Raw genomic sequence first — 16,938 nt, 5'->3', positions numbered from 1 at the left:
TTTTTTTGTTTTGTTTTGAGAAGCACTGTCTTGTGCCACTCATTCTTGATCTTGTTGGTAATAAGGTATCTTTCCCCCTTTCTCTTCTTCCTACACTCATGATTTTGTCTCCATCCCTGTCTATAGCTCAGCATTTTCTAGCCTTGTATGATCAGTTTGTGCTTCTGTGACTTCTAGATCCACTTCTGGCACTGCTTATAGTTCTGTGCATCCTAATTCCTTGTCTCCACATAACTGTGGAAACCTAGATGTAAAATAAATGTTAAACTAACTTTTATAAAAGTGGAATATGTAGTTTGGCCATGGTTTGTTTCAACTTTTAAACATGATGAAAACCTACACATTTGGTTGCTTATTCAAGACAAGCTCTTCATTGCTGTGTGCCTTCAAGCAGCTTCCATCGCTAGTAATAAAAGTCACCTTGGAGGGCAAATGAGTGTTCACTTGCCAGTCAGGACTAGGTACTTGGAGGACGCTTCTCTGATAATTTTACATTAAACAGTTTCTGTAACCCAGACTGCTAGCCAAAATACTTTTTTTAAAAAAGTGGAATGATCCGGCTAAAGCTAAACATACAGTTTCCCTGGTATCCACTGAGAAGTTTTTGGTTAATTCTATTGATATAAACAGGAGTTATGAAGAGGTGCATAAATGTAGTTGGATTGTGCATGGGCGCATTGTGCGCGACTGAGGTTCTAAACACATCTGGAGGTGAAGTCCATTGCAAGTAGCTTCCATATGAAATTTAGGTTTGAGGTGTAAAGTTGAGAGGACACCATGTTCTGGATTATATAGTTGTGTATAAAGCTATGTGTGACTAACTTCTTATCAATACACATTTTCCATGGCTATTTTTTTACTGCTATTAAAATTCTGCATTGCTAATATACAAGAGACTGGTTTCTAAACTGTACTTGAAATTTGTATAATTGTACAATCTGCATAAATCTGAGGCAAAGTTAGTCATGTAGCCAAATGTCATAGCTTGGTGGTGTCCATTTCCAGTCTAGATTGCTTACTATAGCTTGTTATGGGCTTCTAGTTTTTCTTCCACTGTGGTAGGTTGTGATATTTACTGCTTCATTGAGCAGGCAAAATTCAAACTTGTATCTTGAACGTAGCTAAATTAGGGAAGTTTACAGAAACCTGTTCTCATAATTGAGTGTTCTTAGAATTGAGGAACTTGAGAGAACTGTAGTCATACAGCGCCCATCACCTGAGGGATAGCTCATTTGGTAGCGCATGATACTCTTACATCTCAGGGTCATGGGGTTTGAGCCCCATGTTAAGTGGAAGATTCTTGCGTTGTAGAGAGTTGGACTAGTTTATCCTTGTGATCCCTTACAACTCTATGATTCTATTAATTCATATTGTTCAGAAATTCCTACCTAGAGCCTTTTAAATTCTATTTCTTTGCCTTTTGCAGCTCCAAAAGCTTGAAATGTGCGTTAATTGAAGTTGAGAGCTTTTCTTACAATACAGGCAGCATGTATATGCACGTGCACACACAGTTCACATAGCAAGGCAATGCATTTTAATGTCTATTTCAAAAGTGTGGTTTTCCCTTTTGAAGCTTGTGGTATGCACACGTTGGCGAGGGCAAGAATAGAAAGATGGGACCAAGTTGAGGATGGGTGTTTTTCTCCAAAATAGCACTGAGCTAACTAAGCTAAGAAATGTCTACAATATGCAGACTTGAATTTACTGATGAACATTAGGTGTTTCCTTAACACTGTTTCAGCTTCATATGATAACATTGCACTTAGAATTATTTATTGGTTCAACTTTCAAGTGGTTGACTGCACTCCTGCCACCCTGTTGTTGTCGCCCATCTTTCTCAAGAGACAATGGAGTGCACCTCTGGGGATGAAGTCAACCTGCGTAGTGAATTCCCTGGGGCGCAACCCTGGGCAGTGTATATGTCTCAGCTGCCCAAAGACAGGACTCCCTCTCATCCTTGCAGATGTGGTCCAAAAGGAAATCAGAGCGATACGTTCAGCACCAGCTTGGCTGCAGGAGTTGCTGAAAGGAGGCGTACAACACGCCGTCCAACCGCCTTAGGGACTCAACTCCCAGATTTGTATAGGGTTTACTCAGCCTTTTCTTCTCCTAAAGATGTCCCGCAAGGAATGGAATGTTTACCGGAATTTACTCCTGAAGTCTCATGAATGAGTGTAGCTGCAAGGCATTGGAGGTTTAGGATCAGAGTTTTCTTTCTAGATAGGCTACCTTCCCAAGTTGACGAGCCCCATCTGATCCACATTTCCTTCCACAGCATGTGCAGAAGCCGCCCTCTTAACCATTGGATCCCCTATTGGTCTCATCTGCTGATCACCAGACCCTGTCTTCACATGTAGGGGACATTTCCAACTTACCGAGGGTTTGAGACCCAATGGGGTGGGGTAGTACCTATGGTCAGAGGCACGTTGTGCTCCTTATGGGGTAGTTTGTCCACCTTTGGTCTGCACCCTGGACTCAGCTCTCACCTGTGGCTTCTACAAGCTGTCAGCATGCGACAGTGGCCACACCCTGGGAAAAAGCCACTTGCCACTCAGGAGGAAACCGGCTCATTAATGTACCTAATTGATACTTCCTATCGCCATGTCTTTCTGCCAACCAACTAATGTCTTCAGAGAATTTATCTATGTGGAGTTCTTAACTTGCATTCCAAGAATGCTATTGCTACTTGGAACTTACTCCAAGGCAAATATAGCGTTTAACACCATAATATGACATTCTTGAAGTGGAAATAGTACCAGTCGATTTGAAACACAGGCTGACTGTTGATTAGCAGGTATACCACAGCAGTGGATTTCTTGCTTTGGCAAAGGGTTGAACTAGATGAACTTTTGATGTTCCAAGTCTGATTTGCATGTTTGGCAACTAGCAACTGCTTCTATCACGTGTTTTGCACTTGACAACTGCCTTAATTGTAGCAGAACACAGAAGCTATACCAAGATCATTCCTCAGCTTCCATTAGCAGTACCAAGTAGCTGTTCTGCTACAGCTCCTATGGCAAAAGGAATGGTGGTTCAGATTTCTGTTAGTATTATGGACTTAAGTTGTGTAGGCACCATTTTCTCCTGGTCTGCATTGAAGAGACTAAGGTAGGGTGGACAACTACTTCACACTGCAGGTGGTCATAGCATTTTTTATTGCTCCCCTAATAATTATTTTTTCAGTCACCTCTAGAAATGGAAAGTTGGCATGAAGGGAGCTAGCTGGTTTAGAACCCGAGTTCTAGTCTTATTTGCAGGCAAGCCTTTACACAGGGACAGTATATTAAAAATTGTATTCTGTGCCTGTTGCATCCTTACTATTACCTGAATGTGTAAGACGAGGCCTCTGATCAATGAACAAAAATACTAAAAGCAATAGGTAAGCAGCGGTTGTGAAGCTCTTTGTGGCAATCTCAGTCTTCTTTACTCTAATGATTTCAGGGTCATGCATACGGGGAGTTGCATAGTAACACTGGCTTTCCAAAGGTCATCTGAGCAATATCATAGGGATAGGGTGGGGATGAATTTAGAAGGCTTCACTGCAAAATACTGACTCTTTGCACTTAGGCAGGTCACATCAGTTTGGGTGCCCTTACATATCACACCTTAGGGTTACCATATTGGCAGCAGGAATTGCTCTTGCCTACGATGGCAGTCTCATTTAAAATTGACCAAATAGTTTTTTAGATATTTCCATAGGTCTTGGTTCATCCTGTGAATTGATTGTTCTGTCTCCTAGAAGTAGCTTGGCAGAGTCCAACAGCCCTTTTCTAGATACGCCTAAATTACCAAAACCATGCAACTTACACGAGTGAGCTATCCTTTTATCCTTTTATATCCTTTTACCTGCAAAGAAAAGAAAAGGCATGCCACGATCCTCTAGGTACTAATTAATTTGATTGATCTTAGCCTTAAAAGCTAACTACTGCCTGGCTTTTAAGCATTTCATATTGGCATGAGTTTGCTTAGAGCACTGATAATTATTAAGGGTGTGTGATATCTAGTGTGGTGCCCTAAAATGAGCTCTGTAGTCTTGATTTCAACTGATCAGGGATTAGCGCTAATATTTATTGTAGTGTCTGTCTGATTTTTCTTTTACTACTACTATAGCATTGACTTTTTAGGAGAGGACAATGAAGGGACTATTTTAACACGCCAGCATTTTCTATTTTCTACTTGAATTATGAAGTGACTATTTCTGTGTGAATTAAACACCAAAATGCAAACCCACCTCTATCCACCTTTTTATTCAAGCACAATCCAATTTCTGTCTTTGATCTTCATAATTTAATCGGATCATGCACTTCGTCTGGGGGGGGGGGGAGTAAAGATGGACCTGAAAACCTGCAACGTTTAAAATGTCCACTGGAAAGAAAATTGCACGCCAGAACTGATTTAAGGGGAAATGGCCTTCTGAAATCTTGGGGAACACATCCCATAGCAAGGAAGAGCCTTCTTTATATGCATATCTGAAGTTGCATTGCAGTCTTGAATTAGTGGCATAAACAAATTCTGTTTAGAAAGTGAGTTTAAAAACAAACAAACCATCTGTACACATTAGTTTATTGCTTCCTCCTACAAGATGGCATTTGAATTCTGAAGAGACACTGCACGGCTGGGGAGCCCTGGTCCTTCATTCTAAAGTGTTGTGAACTCAGGTATCCACTGAGTGGGATTATAAAGAACTTTTGCACATCTTCAGAGGCATTCTATTACTACTTAACATGCTCTGTTACTGAGGCTAGCCGTTAAAATCCAGTTCAGGTTTTCCAGCAGAAACCTGGTAACCTTCGATCCAAATTTAAGCACTGAATATTTGGTACGTGAACTACTTCCAGCTCACCTCTGTGTCTTTATGCACATTGCTTAAAAATGGCAAATGGTTAAAGGAAATGTTTGGCGGCTGCTATGGAATACCACTGTTTAAGGACAATGTGTTTTATCGGGGAACAAAAGCACTGGTGAAATGAGCAGTGCAGGAACTATTGGCTCTGTTCGTTTTTTACTTGTAGAATACAGAGTGAACACTAATGACTTTGAAAATAGCTTGTATCTGTGATTTGCATTTGACTTTTTTAAAAAACCACACCACCTGCTACTTTAGAAGACTTGAACCTCTGGCTTCATAAAATGGAGAGTGAGAAATGGAAATGATTGCACTCTGTAAATCAGAGAGAAGGAAGCTATTTAGGTGACTAGGGGCAAGATCCAGGCAAACTTAAGTCCAATTAAATCCCAGTAATATCAACTATTTCAAAATCAGTAAGAATTAAATTTCCTTTGCTGGGGTTAAATTGTGGCCTGTGAGTAAAGGAACAATTGAGTGAAATGATTCTATAGATCTCAGATGAAAGTTGCAAGCAATCTTTGTAGCTTTCTGAAGTTGCACCAAAAGACTAATAATAATAATAATAATAATATTTATACTCTGCCCATGTGGCTGGCCCATTAAGCAGCTTATTGCTTGTTCTATAATAGATGGAATTTGATTTTTATTTAGTGTGCCACCGCCCCCCCCCCAATTAACATAGCTGTTTTGAATTTCCTCCCAAAATAGTGGGGGAGTTCAGCTTGGGCAAATTTGGTTCTGCCATAGAGTTATAAAGTTTTATTGCCTTCGCTTGAGGAGTGGTTTTGAACATTACACAGCAATGGAAATGATGATTCAGTGGATGATGAATGTTTTGGGTGCCATTGTATCTGAAGTGGGGAAAGCCTGGTGAAATTTGTAAGTTCTAGAGGAATGTATAACTCACACATCCCATTGTAGATAGACTTTGGTTTCTGTTTTGGAAGTTCTATGGAAATACAAGAGCAAGGATTCATCAGTCTCCCGCTGTTAGAATCTCTATAAGAACTGAAGCAGCTCTGAAAGTTTGGCTTATCCTTTCTTCTGTACACCATAAAAAGCTTGTGAGTAAATTGAGTTCAGACTGAGGCCTATCCAAAGTTTCATAAGCAGCCTGTGAATGGATCTTTATTCATATTTAGGGACAGGAAGGAGTTTTCCCTTCAGTCACTGTGAGTGACTCATTCTTAGGGTGGTTCCTTTGCTAGCTTTCTTTTTCCTATGGTATGTTGTTTAGCTCACTTGCATAAAGTACCTGGATTATGTTATTCAACTGTTCTGGCATGGGATGCCTTATTTAGTCATCCTGGTCACTCTGTCCCACTGTAGTCAAGGAGATCAAGGTAATCTGTAGCTGGTTCAGCGTGCAGAGTAGGAGTGTTGCTCCTGGCAGGGTATGAGAAGAGAGAGAGATAAAAGAAATATAGAGTGATATTCAAATCATTTGTTCTGCTAGAACAAGGATTTGCCATGAAACTCCTCCTTTCCCTGTGTGCATCCTGCAGCCTCCCCAAATCTTGATTCAGAGGGTTGTGCAGATTGTTGTGCAAGCAGATGCTTTGGATACAACCCATAGTTCCTCTGCCAGAAAAGCAAAGTTTTACTGGCTGACTATAGCCATATCCCAGTATTCAGAATGTGGCTTAAACATAATAATAATAATAATAATAATAATAATAAATAATAATAATTATTTGTACCCCGCCCATCTGGCTGGGTTTCCCCAGCCACTCTGGGCGGCTTCCAACAAAGATGAAAAATACACTAAAATGTCACATATTAAAAACTTCCCTGAACAGGGCTGCCTTCAGATGTCTTCTGAATGTCAGGTAGTTGTTTATCGCTTTGACATCTGATGGGAGGGCGTTCCACAGGGCGGGAACATACGAGGAGAAGAGCACGTGCTTGAATGTGCTGGGTCCCCCTCCATCCTCATTGGCCTCCATGTTTTCAAGGGCATCTGTTTCCACAAGAGAACCCACTTGTACATGTGAAGGCTCCCTGTCCGATTTTACAGGATTCCAAAATGTGTGACAGCTTGAATGAATAGAGGAGGCTTCCCTGTTGCATAAAGTTGCCCTCGAATATGCGGGGGGTAGGTGGCTTTGAGGCAATGGGAGGAGTTTGTGTGCTGGTGCACACCTTCCCCTTCTTGTGTTTCATATTTGGAAGGCCTGAATAGGACTTCTCTGTTGTAGAACCAGAGTCTGCTATGCAGCCCTACGTTCAAATGTATGGTTTGGGGCCCCTTTACACATGGCATTTTCTTTTTTCTTTTTTAAGAAACGAAATATTTAAGTTGAAACTTAAAGGGTTGTAGCCAGTGCTAGCCCTACTCAGAGTAAACCCACTGAAGTTAACTGACGCAACTAACTTGGGTTCATTACTTTCAGTAGCGCATCGTTGGGTACAACCCAAAATCTATGAAATGTGAATATGATGCCAGGAGTTTGGCAACATAGGTATTACACAGGTTGCATGTGGTTTCCAATTGTATGTACACTTGGTAGCCAACTCTGTTGTGTAATGTGTGAAAGGACCTTGACGGGGAGAGAATCCTGTCATGATACTGAATTGGGTGATAAGTTTCCACTGCATCAGCTTGCAGCTCTTAACTCCTCCCTCGGCTACCTTTTGATTGTTGTGAAATGCTCTTTTGGGAAACTGAGCAAACCACTTCCTGTGTGAGATTCTTTGGTTTCAAAATCAAACAAGGCAAACCTTTTTAAGTAACCAGTTACATTCCATTAGTTTCATTTTGCATTGAACAGCACAAGGATGGGACTGTGAACTGGATATCATGCTCTTTAATTCTGTTTGCTCCTGGATTGTGGTCATTAAAACAGGAAAGAAGCAAAGACTTGCTCATTTATTACTAACCTTACTGACTGAGCAGTAGGAAAGGGGCAGTACTTTAGTCTAGTGTAAGCACTGAGGGACGCGGGTGGCACTGTGGTTTAAACCACAGAGCCTAGGGCTTGCTGATCAGAAGGTTGGCGGTTCAAATCCCTGCGACAGGGTGAGTTCCCGTTGCTCAGTCCCAGCTCCTGCCAACCTAGCAGTTCAAAAGCACGTCAAAGTGCAAGTAGATAAATAGGTACCACTCTGGCGGGAAGGTAAATGGTGTTTCCGTGCGCTGCTCTGGTTCGCCAGAAGCGGCTTAGTCATGCTGGCCACATGACCTGGATGCTGTCTGCGGACAAACGCCGGCTCCCTCGGCCAGTAAAGTGAGATGAGTGCCGCAACCCCAGAGTCGTTTGCGACTGGACTTAACAAGTCAGGGGTCCCTTTACCTTTAAGCACTGAAGTAGTTGTGACTTAGAAATGGATTCTGGGTCATAGCATGCAAATGAACATCAAAGGTCATTCTGCTTTCTCATGGTATCTTCCTGGAACATCTAAGGGAGGTGGGGCTTGTGTTTTAGTGGTTCTGCTTCTACCTCCAGGGCATTTTCCAGAAAATAGCCATGAGAGGCTACTGTTGGGCCATGGGAGTTGTCCTGTGATGTCCTGCAGAGTTTGAACTTGTCTCCCAAACTATTTCAAATCAGTTGGGAAGCCACTGAGGGCTGTTGTTTAGGTATTTGGAGTGAGGTGTGACTAATATGTGGAAGACGCCCAGCTCTGTCTCTCTGTACCATTTGAATTGGGAGAGGTGATTGAGGTATTAGGTGATGGGCTGGCTGTGAGCCAATAAACTGAAGCTGAATCCTGAAAAGATGGAGGTGTTATCTTTTCCAAGTTCTCAAGTCCTGGAGGTGAGGAGGCTGTCTGTCCTGGATGGGATTGAACTCTCCTGGAAGGAGCAGGCTTGTAGCTTTTGGGTAGGGGGTGGCGGCGGCTTCCAGGTCAGGTGGCCTCTGAGGCTAGAAGTTCCCTTTTATTGCTCTGTCTGGTTTTTCCAACTACAACTAATTTTGGACAGAAGACTTCACCATAGTACTCCATGCTGTGGTAGCTTTCCGATTGGATTATTGCAATGCGCTCTTTGTGGGGCTGCCCTTGAAGATGACTCAGAAACTTCAATTGGTCCAAAATGCAATGGCCATACTGGCTGGGCTTCCATTTAAAACTCACATAACCCCTGTTTTGAAACAACTGCAGTGGTTGCCAGTTCATTTCTGAACTCAATTCAAGAAACCCACACTATTATTAGAATTATTATTAGTAGTATACTGCCCTTCACCCGCAGATTTCAGGGCAGTTGACAACATGAACATAAACACGAACACTAGTGTTTAAAGCCCTAAATGACGTAGGCCTCAAATACCTGAAAGACCACCTTCCTTACAGGTGTTAAGATCAGCAGGGGGAGCCCTCTTGGTCATGAGGGTCAGAAGCTCAAAGGGTGGTTGTGGTGCAGGAGAGAGTATTCTTTATGGCAACCCCAAAATTAAGGAATTCCCGCCCCTCAGAGCTGTGTCTGGCACCTTCATTATGCAGCTTTTGTTGTTTGCTGGAGGTGCACCTGACCTGTGACATTTTTGAGAATACATTTTTAGGGCCTACTCTAGAGTGTAATTTGTTTTGAACTATTTTCATGTTGTCTTCTGCGTTGTTGCGACTGGTTCTGGGACCTTGTGGTGAAGAGTGGGTAGTAATAATACTTCCAGCTTAAGAGAAGATTGCATCAAAGCAGACTCTTAGAACTGCAGATATAACTGCCAAGACGAACTCCCATTTGAGAACTCTGATCCGAAGGCACATGAGGCCACCACTTTGCTGAAGCTAAGTGGGTCTGGGTCTGGTCTGCTCTGTGGTTCTTGGTCGGACGGCTGCGTGGGAACCACAAGTCTGCCGCTTTGGATTCCATGACAGAAGGAAAGCAGGATTTAAACGTAAGGAAGTAGATATTTCTGTTGGTACAATTTCATGCTAGTATGGGCTCTGTCCCTACAGATCTAGCAGGATGTGTTGCAAAGATCAAACATGATTATAATAGCAGTGCTGCAGTGCTGGATATAGGTGGGGGGAATTGTTTGCTAGAATTCCCACACCTTCATAATGTGTTTTTCAAGAGCTCCAAAACCACGCAAAAAACTATTACTGCCTACCTGTTCCACATTATTGCTTGTGAGAAACATTTCAGCGAAAGAGTAAGACTTCACATGAATGAAGTGTAAAAAAGCTACCTTATATACCAAGTCCAGTGATTTTTTCATCTGGCCTGGCACTTGCTCTCCAAGGCTTCAGGTGCAGATCTTTCCACCCCCTACTACCTGATCCTTTTTTTCATAATGGAGATGTTGGGGGTTGAACTTGGGAGACAATATGTGCTTGCCACTGAACTCTGATTCTGGCACAGAATTCCCCCAAGCTTCTGTTGTCTCCAGCCCCAGCCCAAACATAACCATTTATTATTTTTTTTTGGCAGGAGATCTTGTTTATGCATTGCACTGGCAGCCTCTTGCCACCATGGCTCCTATGTAAATTAAAATGGGTGGGTGGGCAGAGAAGTTCCCCACAAGATAGGTATGACAGGTGTTTATTAACTTCAGTGTCTGAGTGTTTGTGTTTTTATCCACATTGCTTTGGGAATACTCGCTGTACATTTTGCACAATGCTTAAGGTTCATGCACTGTCAGTGGGGTTTGTTTGCAGTTGCCTTCTGAATTTGTTTTGCCCTCCCTGTTGCTCCCCCAAACACCCATGTGTGTGAATATATTACCTGCCAACTTTGAAAAATCTTAGTGGGCACTAGTTCACAAAAGCTTATGCCACAACAAATGTGCTCTAGTTCCATAAGACTTTTTTGTTTTTCCTGCAACAGTAGCCCCTCTTGCAATTAACACAGTGCTAGAAAATCTGATATATAACTAATCGCCAAATGGTGCCTTAAACCTAGGTTGTGGTCGCCACAACAGAATGTCTAGGTGCCTTTTTTGCAGTGAGGTTTATTATTAATTTCATCTCCATTCTGCTTTATATTTTAAAGGGGAAAAAATCTAAAAGCAGTTTACCACACATTAAAACATAAATTAAAACAACCCAGAATAAAACAAATTTAAGCTTCAAGGGAAATACTTCAGATCCTTCTCTAAGCGACATTTTGCTTTCCCTGTATTTATTTATCTACTTAATTAATATAGCTGCCCCTTAGCAGAATTACTCTAGGAAGCCGGTGTGGTGTAGTGGTTAGAGTGTCGGACTAGGACCTGAAAGATCAGGGTTCAAATCCGCACTCAGTCATGAAGCTCACTGAGAGACCTTGGGCCAGTCATTGTAGAAATTAATTGAGGAAAGGGCTGGATAATTTTGAACACTGAATTAACAGTTTATATCTAATGGCAGTATTGCCTAGCTGCCCATTCCCACAAATTTACAGTTAAATTTAGGCAAGCTAAATTCTTTTATCTACTGCTTTATGGGAAAGCACACAAGGAAGAAAACTTGATCATACTTGCAGCTGCCTGTTGTGAACAGGTGAAAAGCAATGCCAGTTTCGCTTTCTCTGCTCTCTTCTCTCCAGAAGTTCCCCCAGGCCAACTTGGTGTCATTGGAAGGTAACCAATAACTCCACAACATCTAAACAGATGACTGTGATGTCAAGATTTTTCAGGCACGTGCTTTTCAATAACATAATGGAACTCTATTAACCAGACCTTCTGTTCCTTCAAGGCAGTGGTACCTTGAAGTGATCCATTAGGGTGAATGGGGTGCTGTCCCACTAACCTCAGTCTGCTCCCAGGCAGCCCTCACTTGTCTGACCTCTTACAGCTGTCAGCTTCCTCCTCCTTAGTTTCCATATTTCCCTTGTAGAACTCAGCAGGAAAGCTGTAGTGGCTATTGGCTCCATCTCCCTTCTATTGGCCCTCCTGCCTCTACTAGTCCTGGTTGAACATCAGCCAGTGCTGCTTCAAGCTGTTCAGGATAGATTGTATGGAGTCTCAGCCTGCCCCTTGCTTTCTCTTTCTCCCCTTCCATTCCTCCCTCCCAATGCTTGGCTCCAGTTGGCTGTTTTGTGCAGTTTCCAGAAAAAGGCAGCCCCACACAAAACATTTTACTCAGTGAAATTGATGATCCACAACAACATGGTATGGCTGTGGCTCCAGAAGAGATTGCAGTTTGTGCATTGGCCACTCTGAGCCATAGAGGCCAATCAAATGAGAAAGTTCAAACCAGGAATACTACACAATTGTAAATCTGATCCTAATGGCATCTCTCAACTTGTTAGAATACAGTTTATTGACTCTCATCCAGTCTTACTGAACCCTTATGCCAGTTCAACACTCGAATTGGATGAAAAAGAGGACTGCCTGCATATTGATGAAGCCTCACTCCAAATTGCCGGATGAGCTCACTTAGTTTTGTGCAGATGTTAAAAACCATGGGCTACATGAAGGAATCCTGTGACAGCTCCTTAGCGTAAATGCTGAATAACTGAGCCGTAGCCGCCAGGTACCACTTTCTAAATTGGCTGTCCAAGTACGAACAGAGCCATGGTAAGTGTTGGCATCCTTTGGGGGTCAGGAAGCCAGCTGGCTAGCCCCCAGCTGGATCATGCCCTTCCAGCTGTGACAATCCCCCAATCTCTGGTGCGACGTAAATCAGCGACTCAGCCTTCAAAGCCTGAGCACACTATATCAGCAGAGTATACTGGGCAAACAGAAGTGGCATGAGGCTTGTGGAAACATATTAACAAACTACAGATTTATTAAGCATAAATCAGGACAAAGAAAACATGTATCTCTTTCGTCTCCTCAGAGAGAGAGTCAAAAACAACAGCTATACACAATGGAGGTTCGCAGCAAACTGTGCTGGTATGTAAACAGACATGTGACATGTAACAATCCCATGTCTGCTCCTTAAGGTGGAATGGAATTTTCCAACAGTAAGAGCATGTGCCTAGCTTCCAAACCAGACGACTTATTTTGAAGTTTACTGTTGTCAGTGGCAAGAGTAGCCAATGTTGGACTACAACTTCCATCATCCTTGACCATCTCAAGTTGATGGGAATTGTAGTCTAACAAAATTGTAAGGGCACCACCTTAACCACCTCTGGTCAATGGTATCAAAATCACTGAAAAGTCCCCAAGAATGAGCAGGGCTGTAGTTCCAATGTTCTATAATCATTGGATATCCACTGGACAGCCCAATGCAATAATGAAGTCTAAAGCCCAACTGAAACTGATCTGGATAATCAGCCTTACAGAGTGGAATAGCACTGTGCCCAGACATGGATTATTGGGGTAATAAAAATCCTCCAGCAAGAAAGTGAATACCATGATAATCTAAGCAAGGAATGACAAAGAGCAATGCAGGAGGAAAGCCCGTTCTCTCTGGCTAATGAAAATCTTTTCAATCTTCTTTCTGTGACTTCATCAAGCATTTTCTTCATGTATTAAAGCTTAGTATTGCAACTACAGTGGCTAGAAAGCTATGGTGAAGACAGAAGTTACTGTTTTAAATAACTTCAGCCAATCTCCAGGGTTAAGCTGCACAAAATCCAGATCTTTTTTGCTGTGTATCATGCTGATCAGCCACACTGTTGATACCACCAATAAGCGGTACCTTTTCCTAATTTCCTGGATTTTTTTTTTATTCCTCTAAATCTCCCTTTTAGATAAGTTTATGACTGAAGGGATACATGTGTGGCTTAAAAGCTTTATAATTTTACAGCATTTGTGAACTACAAAGTAGGTGAACGGTTTCTGGGTGGCAAACTACAATTTGTATGCATAATTACAAACTAGCAAATATATGATCACAATTTTAAAAGGTAAAACCATTGCCACCAAACAGTGTAACAAATGAATTGAAAATATCTGGAAAGCTAAAAAGGTCTTTGTCAGAAGGACACCAGGTGAACTTTTCTGGGGATGACATTCCATAACTACTGCCACCGTAGGAAAGTCCCTCTCTTCCATCGGACCTCTGAGAAGCTGGGGTGGGGGGTGGAGTTTGAATCACTGATAGTCACATCTATCTTTCTGGTTGCAAAACTAAACTCTCCCTGTGGCTGAGAAACTGACCGTAAGCTCTTTCCCTCCACTGTCTCTATCACCTTTATTTTTAAAGCTGAGATTCTCAGGAACCTAAATTCTCACCAACCCAAACCAATTCTGTGTAGTGTGGTGTAGTGGTTAAGGGCAGCTTGATTCCCCACTCCTCCACATGCAGCTGCTGGGTGACCTTGGGCTAGTCACACTTCTTTGAAGTCTCTCAGCCCCTCTCACCTCACAGTTTGTTGTGGGGGAGGAAGGGAAAGGAGAATGTTAGCCACTTTGAGACTCCTTAGGGTAGTGATAAAGCAGGATATCAAATCCAAACTCCTCTTCTTCTTGCTGTACTTTGGCGTGATAGTAATGAAATTGTGAAATCAGGCACAGCCCTACGGATGTGACGTTCACCACCAGATCTCTCCCTACATGTGGCGCTGTGGGTTAAACCACAGAGCCTAGGACTTGCCGATCAGAAGGTCGGCAGTTTGAATCTCCGTGATGGGGTGAGCTCTCGTTCTCGGTCCCTGCTCCTGCCAACCTAGCAGTTCAGAAGCACGTCAAAGTGCAAGTAGATAAATAGGTACCGCTCTGGCGGGAAGGTAAACGACATTTCCGTGAGCTGCTCTGGTTCACCAGAAGCAGCTTAGTCATGCTAGTCACATGACCCGGAAGCTGTACGCCGGCTCCCTCGGCCAACAAAGCGAGATGAGCGCCACAACCCCAGAGTCGGCCACGACTGGACCTAATGGTCAGAGGTCCCTTTACTTTTACCTTTAATGAAATTGTGAAATCAGGCACAGCCCTACGGATGTGACGTTCACCACCAGATCTCTCCCTACATGTGTAAAAATGCACATTAGTTCAGGAGCAGAGCTATCATTCTGTCCACAAAATATATGTCAGCGGGCATTAAATTGGTGCTGTTGGCTTTTTTGTGTGTGTCTTCCATATTGAGGGGGAAATGATAGTAATAGATTTGTTTCTATTGAGTAAAAGGTTGATGCGGTGCTCATCTATTTCTGTCCAGGAGGGCAGTAGCAGTTGTCTCAAACCACTTGCACCATCTCTTTCAAGCTTCGCCGGGGAAAGTAGTGCTGGCTTTTCTGGTAGTAATCTAATACCAAACTGCTGCTGATCAACTGAAAAATTCTGCAGCGATCACATACTGGTAGGAAGCCATGGGTAAAAAGTTTCTACTTTGTTTTCCATGAGCATCCTAACATTCTCTTGGCCAATTCACACAACAGGAAGTTGGGACTTTTTAAATTTTCACCCATGCTGTGTTTTTGTGTTTGACTTGTCTGAATGAACTGTGCTTACATTGGCAAATTCTCACAGAAGCAGAGCAGCAAAGTGGTGCGTATCTAACACCCATCCAAAGTTAGCCAAAAAATAGGCACGGTTTATGGCTGTATTGATGCTTTTTATTTTATTCTGAGCAGCCCTTCTAAATGAAGCCTTCTCAGTAAATATGATGTACTTTACAAATGGAAATTCAGCCCATTTTGAGGTTTGCTCGCAGCCGAGCACAAATGCTGGATGAGTCTTTTCTCCTGGAAATGTTTCATTTTTAAAAAAATTCAAAGGCTACAGGAATCTGGGCTGACGATGGATGAAAGTGCTGGCAACGGGAAATGTCAGCTTTGAAGCTTTCCCCCCTGTATTTGTTCACTTTGAAATGGGTTGGGTTGATTTTAATACTATTTAACATTTATAAAGTTGCTTGGATGTAAGCTGTCAAAAAGCACTTGCTATATACTGTCGGAATTTACAGTAGATGGGATTTTCTGATAAGGTGGTGCTGGGATAATTTATATAAAACAGTATGGTGTTGACCTTTCTTATATTTACCCAGTCACTTCATTCTTTCACAATGGGCCTTTTATGTCTGTAGTTCCATCCTAGATACCTTACAGCTCTAGGAAGCTTTAAAGTTGCGAGATTCCCCTTCCTAATCACTTAGAAAGCAGCACATTTCCTGCTTGGCACATTTTGACTATTAACTTATACTGCTCTGTGACCTGTATGGATTATTAAATACTTCCCTATTTATATTGCTTTGCACCAGTTTGTGTGTTTATCAGCATTTTAGCTCTAATCCATCCTAGGGCATGGGCATGGCAGGGTGGAGAACCACTTTCAACCACCAGGCTGGATCAAAAACTTGCCAAGCTTCCATCTAACAAATGAGTGGAGACAGCCACCTGTCAATCACTTTGCATCATATGACATCAGATGCATCCAATCCTTGCTGAAAGCAGTGGGGATTGTGTTCGGTGCCAGATTTAAACAGCAAGCCCACCAGCAAAGGAACAATTGGGCATGTACACACTAAGCTGTGTGTTCTGTGACAACTGTGGTTGCCATGTCTAATGTCATGTGGCTACTCAGAACTGCCTAGCAGGCTAAACTGGGTGGCTTAGCACCCCCAGTAAGGCTGGAGGTTCTTCACTACTGCCGTATACAGCAAGTGGTGTACCACTGGACCACAGATGGGGGTTTGTTGGCATCTTTCTGCCTCGAGAGACAATGGAGTGTTCCTCCAGGGGTGACGTCAAACTGCATTAGCAGCACTGAACTGACCTCCCCAGAGTGCAAGCATGGGCAGTGTATATGGATGTTCTGGGCCACCTAGACGGCAAGATTCCCCTCTTGATCTTGCTGATGTGGTCCAAAGGAAAGCAGAGCAATGTGTTTGGCACCGGCTTGGCTGCAGGAGTTGCCGGAAGGAGGTGTACAAGGTGGCATCTAACCGTCTTAGGGACTCCACTCTGGATTTGTGTGGGGCTTACTCCAGGGGTCAGCAACCTAAGGCTCATGGGTCAGAAGTAGCCCATGGAGGCCATTTAACCAGCCCACAAGCCACCCGCTCAGTGAGTCCCTGTGCACTGCGCTAAACCAGCACAGCACGGGAGCTCTTTCACAGCTCCGGAAATAGCTTCTGCGCATGTCCAGATGCCAGAAATCACATCTGCACACATCTGCAGCGCTGAAAATCGCTTCTGTGCATGCACGATTTTCGGCATCTGCGCATGCACAGAAGTGATTTCTGGTGCCACAGACATGCACAGATGTGATTTCTGGCATCGTGCTGTGCTGGCCCGGCCCACGGAGGATCTCCGTGGGAGCAGTGGCGTAGCGTGGGGG

The 16,938-nt window shown here is 43.1% G+C and overlaps 1 protein-coding gene across 1 annotated transcript in view; it reads left to right on the top strand.

Moving 5' to 3' along the window:
- Window positions 1-14,044: 14,044 nt before the first annotated feature.
- Window positions 14,045-16,938, top strand: part of MANBA (mannosidase beta) — a 69,231-nt gene continuing 66,337 nt past the window's right edge. The window contains exon 1 of the mRNA XM_083459210.1: window positions 14,045-16,921. The gene's annotated coding sequence lies outside the window, so the exon portion shown is untranslated. The remainder of the gene's footprint in view (window positions 16,922-16,938) is intronic.

Source organism: Podarcis liolepis, assembly GCF_965112155.1.
Source record: "Podarcis liolepis genome assembly, chromosome: 9".
Lineage (NCBI taxonomy): Eukaryota > Metazoa > Chordata > Lepidosauria > Squamata > Lacertidae > Podarcis > Podarcis liolepis.
This window is presented reverse-complemented; position numbering and strand designations above follow the sequence as displayed.